This window comes from Oryza sativa, chromosome 2 (genome assembly GCF_034140825.1).
Source record: "Oryza sativa Japonica Group chromosome 2, ASM3414082v1".
Taxonomy (NCBI): domain Eukaryota; kingdom Viridiplantae; phylum Streptophyta; class Magnoliopsida; order Poales; family Poaceae; genus Oryza; species Oryza sativa.
In genome coordinates, this window is record NC_089036.1 from 17,753,565 (window position 1) to 17,762,126 (window position 8,562).

The window sequence follows — 8,562 nt, forward strand, 5'->3', positions numbered from 1 at the left end:
ATGCTGACAACGAGGTTGTGGCCCACGACTATGCCCTCGGCGTGGAGCTCGCACGGTTCCACCTAGTTCGTATGCCTTCATCAGCAAGGACCTCGCTATAGGAGAGGGAGAGGATGAAGAAGGTGAGTGAAGGGAAGAAGAAAGTTTAAGTAAAAAAAAAAGAAGAAGAAAGGAAGAAGAGCAAGATGGTCATTTCATCCCCAGATTTGGTGATGTGGCTTCTCATAGGCTAAAAATGGCACACAATCAAGAAATCTTCTCCCTCCGACGGCAAAAAAATCAAAGACATTTAGAAAGATGGCATTTGAGAATACCCCATCCAGAAAAAAGAGTGGGAAATAGTCCAAAAACCCCGCATCTTTACTTCATACTTCCCATAAAAATTAACCTCTGAGATTAAATATGATTAAGTACATGCCGTTGTCTATTTTTGAGATGGAGAGAGTAAGCTGCAGCTGCTTTGAGCATGAGATCATGGGTGAGAACTTAAAAATGAAAATGGAACGATTTTGCTATAAACCAATCATTTCTAAATTTTACTACATTATTATGAAAATTATCATTATGAAAATTACTGTATTCCTAAATATGCAATATTTCATTTCTTTATTTAATTCATAATTTAGATGCTCATCGACTCCTCAACTAAATCCTACTTGTACTCGTAACATTTCATAATTTACATAGTGTAACTTTAAATTTAGTTTATCATATTGTATATTTATGCACAATTAAATGTATGATTTCACATTTTAGTGTTTTCGATCGACGCTGACATGCTTCCATCCATATAGTCCTATATTTTTTGTTTTCCGATATTTTCTATACCGTCTTTCATTTTTAGCTTTACAATTGTTAGAGTTTGTGTCGAATATGTGTACATAGTCGGTTACAGTTTAGAACTTGGAGTTGTACTAGGTATATGACTAGAGTAAGAGTCGGACTCTGTCCTAGGATCTCTCATAAATAGAGTGACGTGCCTGTTGTAACCGCATGGCGACTTAGCATAGCGAGAGGGAGCGACTGCCAGCGGCGACCGGCCGTGAGTCGTAACTCTGAAACGTTGTATATGCTGGATCGAGGTGGAGCGCCCGTAATCAGTGCCCCGGAGATGTAGGGTACGGCTAAACTACGTTACCAAATATCGTGTCTCGGTGTCGTCACCGTTTTGGATCTCCTATGGCGTTTTCTTCCGCGTTTAGCTACCGATGTCGATTTTGGGGTTGGTTTTATAACAAGTGGTATCAGAGCCTGCGGGAGATCCATGGTAGAGGTACGAGGGAGGTGCTCCACGCCGCGACGACTACACAGGGTGTCCAGGGACAGACATGGACGCAAGGTAGAGCACGACGGCGATCAACGGAATTTGATCGGTGGAATCGAACACTTCTGGCGGCGGCCGGAACCATCAATGGCTGCTTCAACAGGGAGATGACCAAACGTGGTGCTCGGGTTGATGGCGGCGGAAGCGATTGGCGAATCAATCGGTGGGTCGGACACTTCGGGCGGGTGGCTCGAACTTTTCGGTGAGCTACTCTCGACAGGGAGACGTGCGGCCGCACACTCGGGTTGATTGAAGCTAGAGGCGATCGGCGTTCTTGATCGGTGGAATCGAACACTGGGCCGGGTGTCCCGGGCCTTTCAATGAGTTGCGTTCGACAGGGAGACGGCTAGACGTAGCGCTCGGGTCGTTCGGCGGCTGGGAAGATGGCATGTGATTTGTCGGCTTCGGCTCGCGGCTAGATTGACAGGTGGTCAATCGGAGTTCGGAGCGGGTTGCGGGTCGAGGTGGAGCCGCAAAGGTGGCGCAAGCCACGCGTGGAGCCTCTCCTAGAGGCTGTTTTGGATGTGTCTTCAACAAGGTGTGCAACAGAATTGCTTCGAGGGCGGCGTACGTGCGGCTTGGGTGCGGATTGGGCTGAGGACGACCAGATCGGCAAATTGGGCCAACTGTATCGTGGAAGGGACCACCTATATATTTGTCGACAAATTTTTTCTAAAAATTTGACAGATGTAATTATAGTACAATCGTAGTGTAATTACATTGTAACTTATATGTAATTACACCGTAACTTGCACGTAACTACAGTGTAACTTGTATATAAGTTTTATGTAATTTTGAATCTTTAGATCTATTATAAGATTTGTTTTGGTGAGGAAGAAAAATAAAATCATAGCACACATATATGTGTAAGGATTTGTTCCCACAACATATTACGTAGAGATTTTTGAAAGTTACATACAAGTTACACTATAGTTACAGTGTAATTACATGCAAGTTACAGTGTAATTACACTACGATTATACTGTAATTACATCTGTCAAATTTTTGGGAGAAAATTTGTGTAGCGATCGTCCTATTCCACTTCCGAGGTAGAATACCGGTCTACGGCTCATTCCTCAGTAAGAACGTACCAACTTAACAAGAAATGGGCACACCAGAGTAGCGTAGCAGAAACAATTGTGTAGCGAAACCCATTAAATAAAAACCATTAAAAAATAACTTTTGCCAAAATAATCACTAACAGTACCTTGCTACTCTAGATCTTCATAACCTTCAACTCTCAGTTGATGTAGAAATATGGAACAATTCTTTGCTTTGATCTTGATCAATCATGTAGAACCCTTCTTCACCTAATTATTAGCTCAACACTACAAGGAATAATATATATCGGGGATGAGTACGAATGGTACTCAACAAGTCCAACTATAGCAATCCAACAAATACATGCCCATCATCCACCTGCATAATACATATATCTCCAAATCCCATAATTCAACAAGGAATTTATGCAAGTTCATAAAACAGTATAGTAAAAGTTCATATTAAGTAATTATAAAATCTACTGCATATAAGGCACCACAGGTATTAGAACCTCCGATAGGTTCCTTTCCTGCCGCGTTCGCAGTTTCTACCCGAAACAGCGAGTGACATATCATAATTCATACACTCTGCAGAGGTGTGTCGCTGTACCCACAGACGCCTTCAACGTTTTAATGCCCACGCCCGTCGGCGCTTGAAGCACACTTCAAGGTGTATGCCGGCAAGGCTAAGGTCACAAGCTTTTCATCAATCCCATATGGCAATTATCTCTGCGGGTGATTCCCGCAACAACGGTGAATCATTGGATCCCGCAACAACGGCGATCCACATCATCTAATCGGATTCCGTAACAACGGCAACCCTCATCGCTAGCCCACGCTCACGGGATTCGCGGAAGTCCTTAAGCCCGCAGGATAAAGCCATTAAGAAAGAACTACTAAGCCAGCCTGTCCCATTCCAGGTCATATGGTCGACACGATCGCTACGGCGCTTGAATGCCATATAATAGTTGTTGTTTAACCTTATGATGATAAATATATGCAACTGAACCCCCATCACATGGCAAGTTCAGAATACATCTATAGTATGACCGACTGCTCCACCAGTCAATCCAATCCATCGGCATATTTATTTTAATCATAGAAAGTATAATTTAATGCAAGGTGATACATATAGATTTCAATTACGAAAATATAACAAGAGTCGATCAAAGGTGTTGGACTTGCCTGAGATACCCAAAATTGAAGAACGAATAAACCAACGAAGACTTCCAAGAAATCCGAGATAAACGCCCAACTGAAATAGTACAATGGAGCAAAACTAAATACGAGAACATTGATATGAATGCGGTGCACATGATATGTTTAACATGAATGCACATGATAGGTTATGGACTTGCTTTTATTAAACTTTTATTTTAAGAAAGAGTAGTTATTTTACTTAAAATAAATTTTGCTTCTCTAGAGAGAAATATATTTAATAGCCACAAGTTATATTGATTTATATATAAATATACATCTTTACTTTCTTTGATCAACAAAGTAGTTCATAAGATATATTTTGAAGGAAATACTTCTATTTGGATTATGATATACAAAGTTAAGTTGTATATCAAGATTTTCAAGAACAGTGACTGTAATAATATATCAAGATTTTCAAGAATTTATTTTAAAGAGTTTAAACCAATTTTAAATATATTCTATAATAATTTCTTTTGTATCTAAGCTCTACTTCTCAATTTCTTTAATTTCCACCATCTGCAGCCCATTAGCAAAAGCCCAACAAAACTCAACCCACCTAACCCACCTTCTTCCTCTTCTCTCTTTTTCTCGTTCTTCTTCTCTCCTTCACGCTCTCTCCCAGCGCCGCCGCTCACACCGCCGCTCCACCTCACGCCACCCGCTGCTCCCTGCCTCTGGCAGCCGCCCCACAGTCACCGCCGCATGTGGACCCCCGTTTTTATAATAGGAATCAATCGTGTAAACAGTACCATTTCCCTGGATCAAGAGTCTGATACACACGAATTCATAGCTGTAATACCAAGTGCACATACACGAGTGTCTAATACGAATTATTACATCATAAGCCCGCAGGCGTAGTCTTAAATCATCGGACCGAGCGGTCCGGAATACATCCCAAAAGCAGAAATAGATAAGACAGCGGAATTCAGGCAGTGGCATGCCATTGCCATAGGCAACGACCGTACTAAGACCTACTGAGCGCCATCGTCTTCATCTCCCTCCTGGTAGTAGGCATAGGGATCCTCCGAGGCTTCATCTCCCGCTTCTGATTAATTTTATATTTGCAAGGGTGAGTACCAACCGTACTCAGCAAGCCACCACAACAACAATGCATATGATAGAGGGTATTTCAAGGAATGGCTTCAGGTTCTTTTGCATAAAGCTAATTTTACAATTCTTTTCACAAGCCTAAAACCTAGCATAGACTGATCAAATTTTAGTACCAGTGTTCACTTTAAACAACAACGGTTCTGTCCACCATCCATTGTGATCCCAAGGATAGCTTCCCGCCATTGAATCGTCATGGTTTTCTGAGGATGTCCACCTTCCCTCCTCTCGGGAAGTGGCTCCATCAGCATAAAATTCATCATGCAATATCCCATCCCCCACAAGTTGAGAATTTAGAGTCTAGCCAAGTGTAATACATGTCCCGGTGCTCAATAACCGCGAGCACGGCTATTCGAATAGATTTGGTTTACTCACACTGCAGTGGATGTACACTTTACCCGCACTCCGCGACTGCCCAACACATGAGCCTCGTCCCAACACATGAGACGCGTCACGGCAAAGCTTTTCGATAACCTCGCATTGGCAGTATCCGCTTCATGAACTTAAATCCTCATGCACTCTAGGCGTCCATGTTTCTAGCAGTGAGAGGAGTTCTGGCGCTCCCGGGAAAGAGAAGTCTCACACACATATTAAATTATGGTTCAAGTTAAGTTCTCTCTCTCACACACTCATAGCAGTCCTACCAATGGCGACACCGATGTAGGGCACGCCTCTCGGCCCTACCTCAACGGCTGTCCCACCGTAGCGCACCTGCCTCACTCAGGGGTGAACCATCTATGCAGGGATACTGCCTCCGCTCGGCTATCTAATCCGCTAGGTCTATACCCATACGAGAAGTGCGGTTGTACGGGGGTCGTTTCATGCTTAACTTCATGGCTCGGTCCTTAATTGACCGGGGACGGTACTAGCCTTTTCCAGATACCACCCAAATCCTCCGTCCGCCCCAGTCGAAAACAGTTGTTTAATTTTATTTCTCCTTTCACAAATCGTGTCATCAACATCATGGCAATGTGGCGCTCATGTCTCCACATGCCGCATCTCAATTACCTTCCCAAAGGTAATTGCCCAAGCATATAGCATTTGATAAATATGAGTATGCATGATTCTAGAATAGCATTTCTAATCAATTGTCATAGTTGACTAGGGACTCATACGTAAACATGGTTACAAAGACTTAAGGGTAAACAATAATCAAGGCATGGCATAATCACAAGTAGGATGTTCATCATTGCATGCAATTTTATTTATAAACAAAACAATTTCGCAATTGGGATCAACATGTTCAAGGAATAGTGATGACTTGCCTTGCTCAGGATAGTCCTTATTCTTGATATAATTCTTGATCAACCTTCACCTCCCGGAAGTTGCTGACGTTGCCTCACGACTAACCGATACATAAATTCTATAACACGCAAGAAAAACCAATATTCAAATAACAACCAAATATGCACAACAAAATATACTATTCATGTCTACTAATGGATTCCAATCACGCTAGGGGCTAAGGTTTCTTAATCTTTCTATTGTCAACGTGGCCTATTTAGGAGTTAACCAACATAGCATTTATAGGATACATATATATTTGGCTAATCGGTGGTTTAGTCTATCAAATGGCTATGGAAGGATTATGGCTAAGCATGCATCTATCTACATAGGACGGTTATTTACTAGAGGTTCTGTTGTCAGATGGATTTAGGATCAATCAAATAATTACAGTGAATCATTTGTATTATTTATTTTATTGATGGAAGCTTTACTTTTACTTTAATTATGAACATATTTTACTTGTCACAATAAATTATAAAAGGTTAATAATTATCCATGCTTTGTATGTTAGAGTTGTTTAGGTTAATCATATTATGGTTACAGATTATCCCATCATATAATTTTACAATGAATAATCCTAATTTACAGTTGAACTATAATTATAATTATATGAGGTCAAGATTTATAACTAGTATTTATCTAATATACATGTTTGTCATACACTCACTCTTAATTTAATATATGCAACACGCAAATTAATACTATACCGTACCACTATAATGGGATATATAGTATATGTGTAAGCAACAATATCTTATTATTGGATCATATATTTGAGTAGTTGCTTTTTACTGTAAGCTATACAATACATGTTGATTTTAAGATGGCCCTGTTTGGTTAACTAATGGATATCAACCGACTATATACATATATTCTACTTCACATGACATTGTATCGACAAATTTTTAAGTGGTCCAAATACAACTAGCTCTGTGATTACTCTCCGAAACAAGTTAAAGATTCACCTATGTGTGTTTATATTTTAGTTACAAAATATGAGGCTAAACTTTATGTAAACAATTTATAAGTCATGGATTTAGTTATATTTGGACATAGACTAGTAAATGGCACTAATATTTTCCTATACACCCATTAATTTGAAGGATTGATTATAACTAATTTATTTAGTTGCTACAGTGACAAGACATGTTAAAGATAATTATGCTACTGTACAATATCCATTTTTATTCATTGGCACACTATTTAGGTTAACTATTATCTAATCATTTGATATTAATTAATTTATAATTATAAATATATTTTGTTAAATAGTGAGTTATATATTATTGAAAAGCTTATGAATTTAGATGAATTTAGGTTCAAGTTTCACTTAAATCCGAGTTAAAATGAATAAGTTATGCTAGTGTAAAGATTCAAATTTGAATTAATCCGAGAAATTGCGAAAAGCTACTGTTCATAAACGATTTATTTTTAATCCAAGACATATCCACAGCCTTGTACCAACTGACAAGTGGGACCCCGGGTTTATTCCTTTTTCCTACCAAATTATTTTCTAAAGGGAAATAGGAAGAGCTAATGACAAGTGGGGCCCACATGTCATAGACTCAAGACCATAAAACTTCTATAATTAGATTTTTAACCGCCCGGACCCACATGTAATAGACACTACTAATAAGGATTAAGAAGGGGGTTACTATTCACCAATTACGTGGGGCCCACTCTAATCTCTCCTCTCCTTCCTCTCTCTTTCTTCTTTTCTCTCTTTCTCTCCCTCCCGGCTTCTTCTCCCTCCTCTCTCCCACGGCTCTCTGGCGACGGCGACCGAGCAAGGGGAGGAGGCGGCGGCTTACTGACGGCGGCGGCAGCGACGGCGGCGCAAGGCGGCGACGCACGGCGCGGCACTCGGCGCGGCGCGGCGGCTTCGAGGCGACGGCGCGACGGCACGTAGGCGGCGGCACGGTGGAGAGAAAGGGGGAAAGAAAGGAAGGGAAGGAGGGGGTGATGTGGGATGGAAGGGCGACCGAAGGGGATTTATAGGGCGCGGGGGAGGGACGGCCGGCTCCATGGCGATGCGACGGCACGCGGCGCGTGGGGCGCGAGGCGGCGGGCGCGCGGCGCGAGGCGTGACGGCGACGGGCGCGCGGCTCGGGGCTCGGCGGGCGGTGATGGTGACGGGCGACGCGACGGCGACGGCGGAGCGTCGACGGGACGGCGACGAGGCGATGGGACGACGCGGCGCGGCGCGGGGCTTGGCGCGCGGCGATGGCGGCACGACGGCGACGGGCGACGTGATGGCGACGGGGCGTGACGCGCGGAGGGGTGGGGCTCGAGGCGATGCGACCGGAGACGGCGACGGCGCGCGGCACGACGAGCGCGAGGGGGCGCGGCAGTGGCGCACGCGGCAGCGGCGAAGTGACGGCGCGCGGCGGCTCGAGGCGCGAGGCGCGCGCGGGAGGGGGAGATGGGACGGGGGCGCAGCGGGGCAGGGGCGCGGGGCACGAGGCGACGACGTGACGGCGACGACGATGGCGCGCAGGGCTCAAGGCTTCGACGGCGACGGCGCGGCGGCGACGGCGATGGCGCGCGGCGCGAGCTGGCGCGCGGCAGCGGCGCGGGCGACGACGATGGCGACACGAGCGGCAT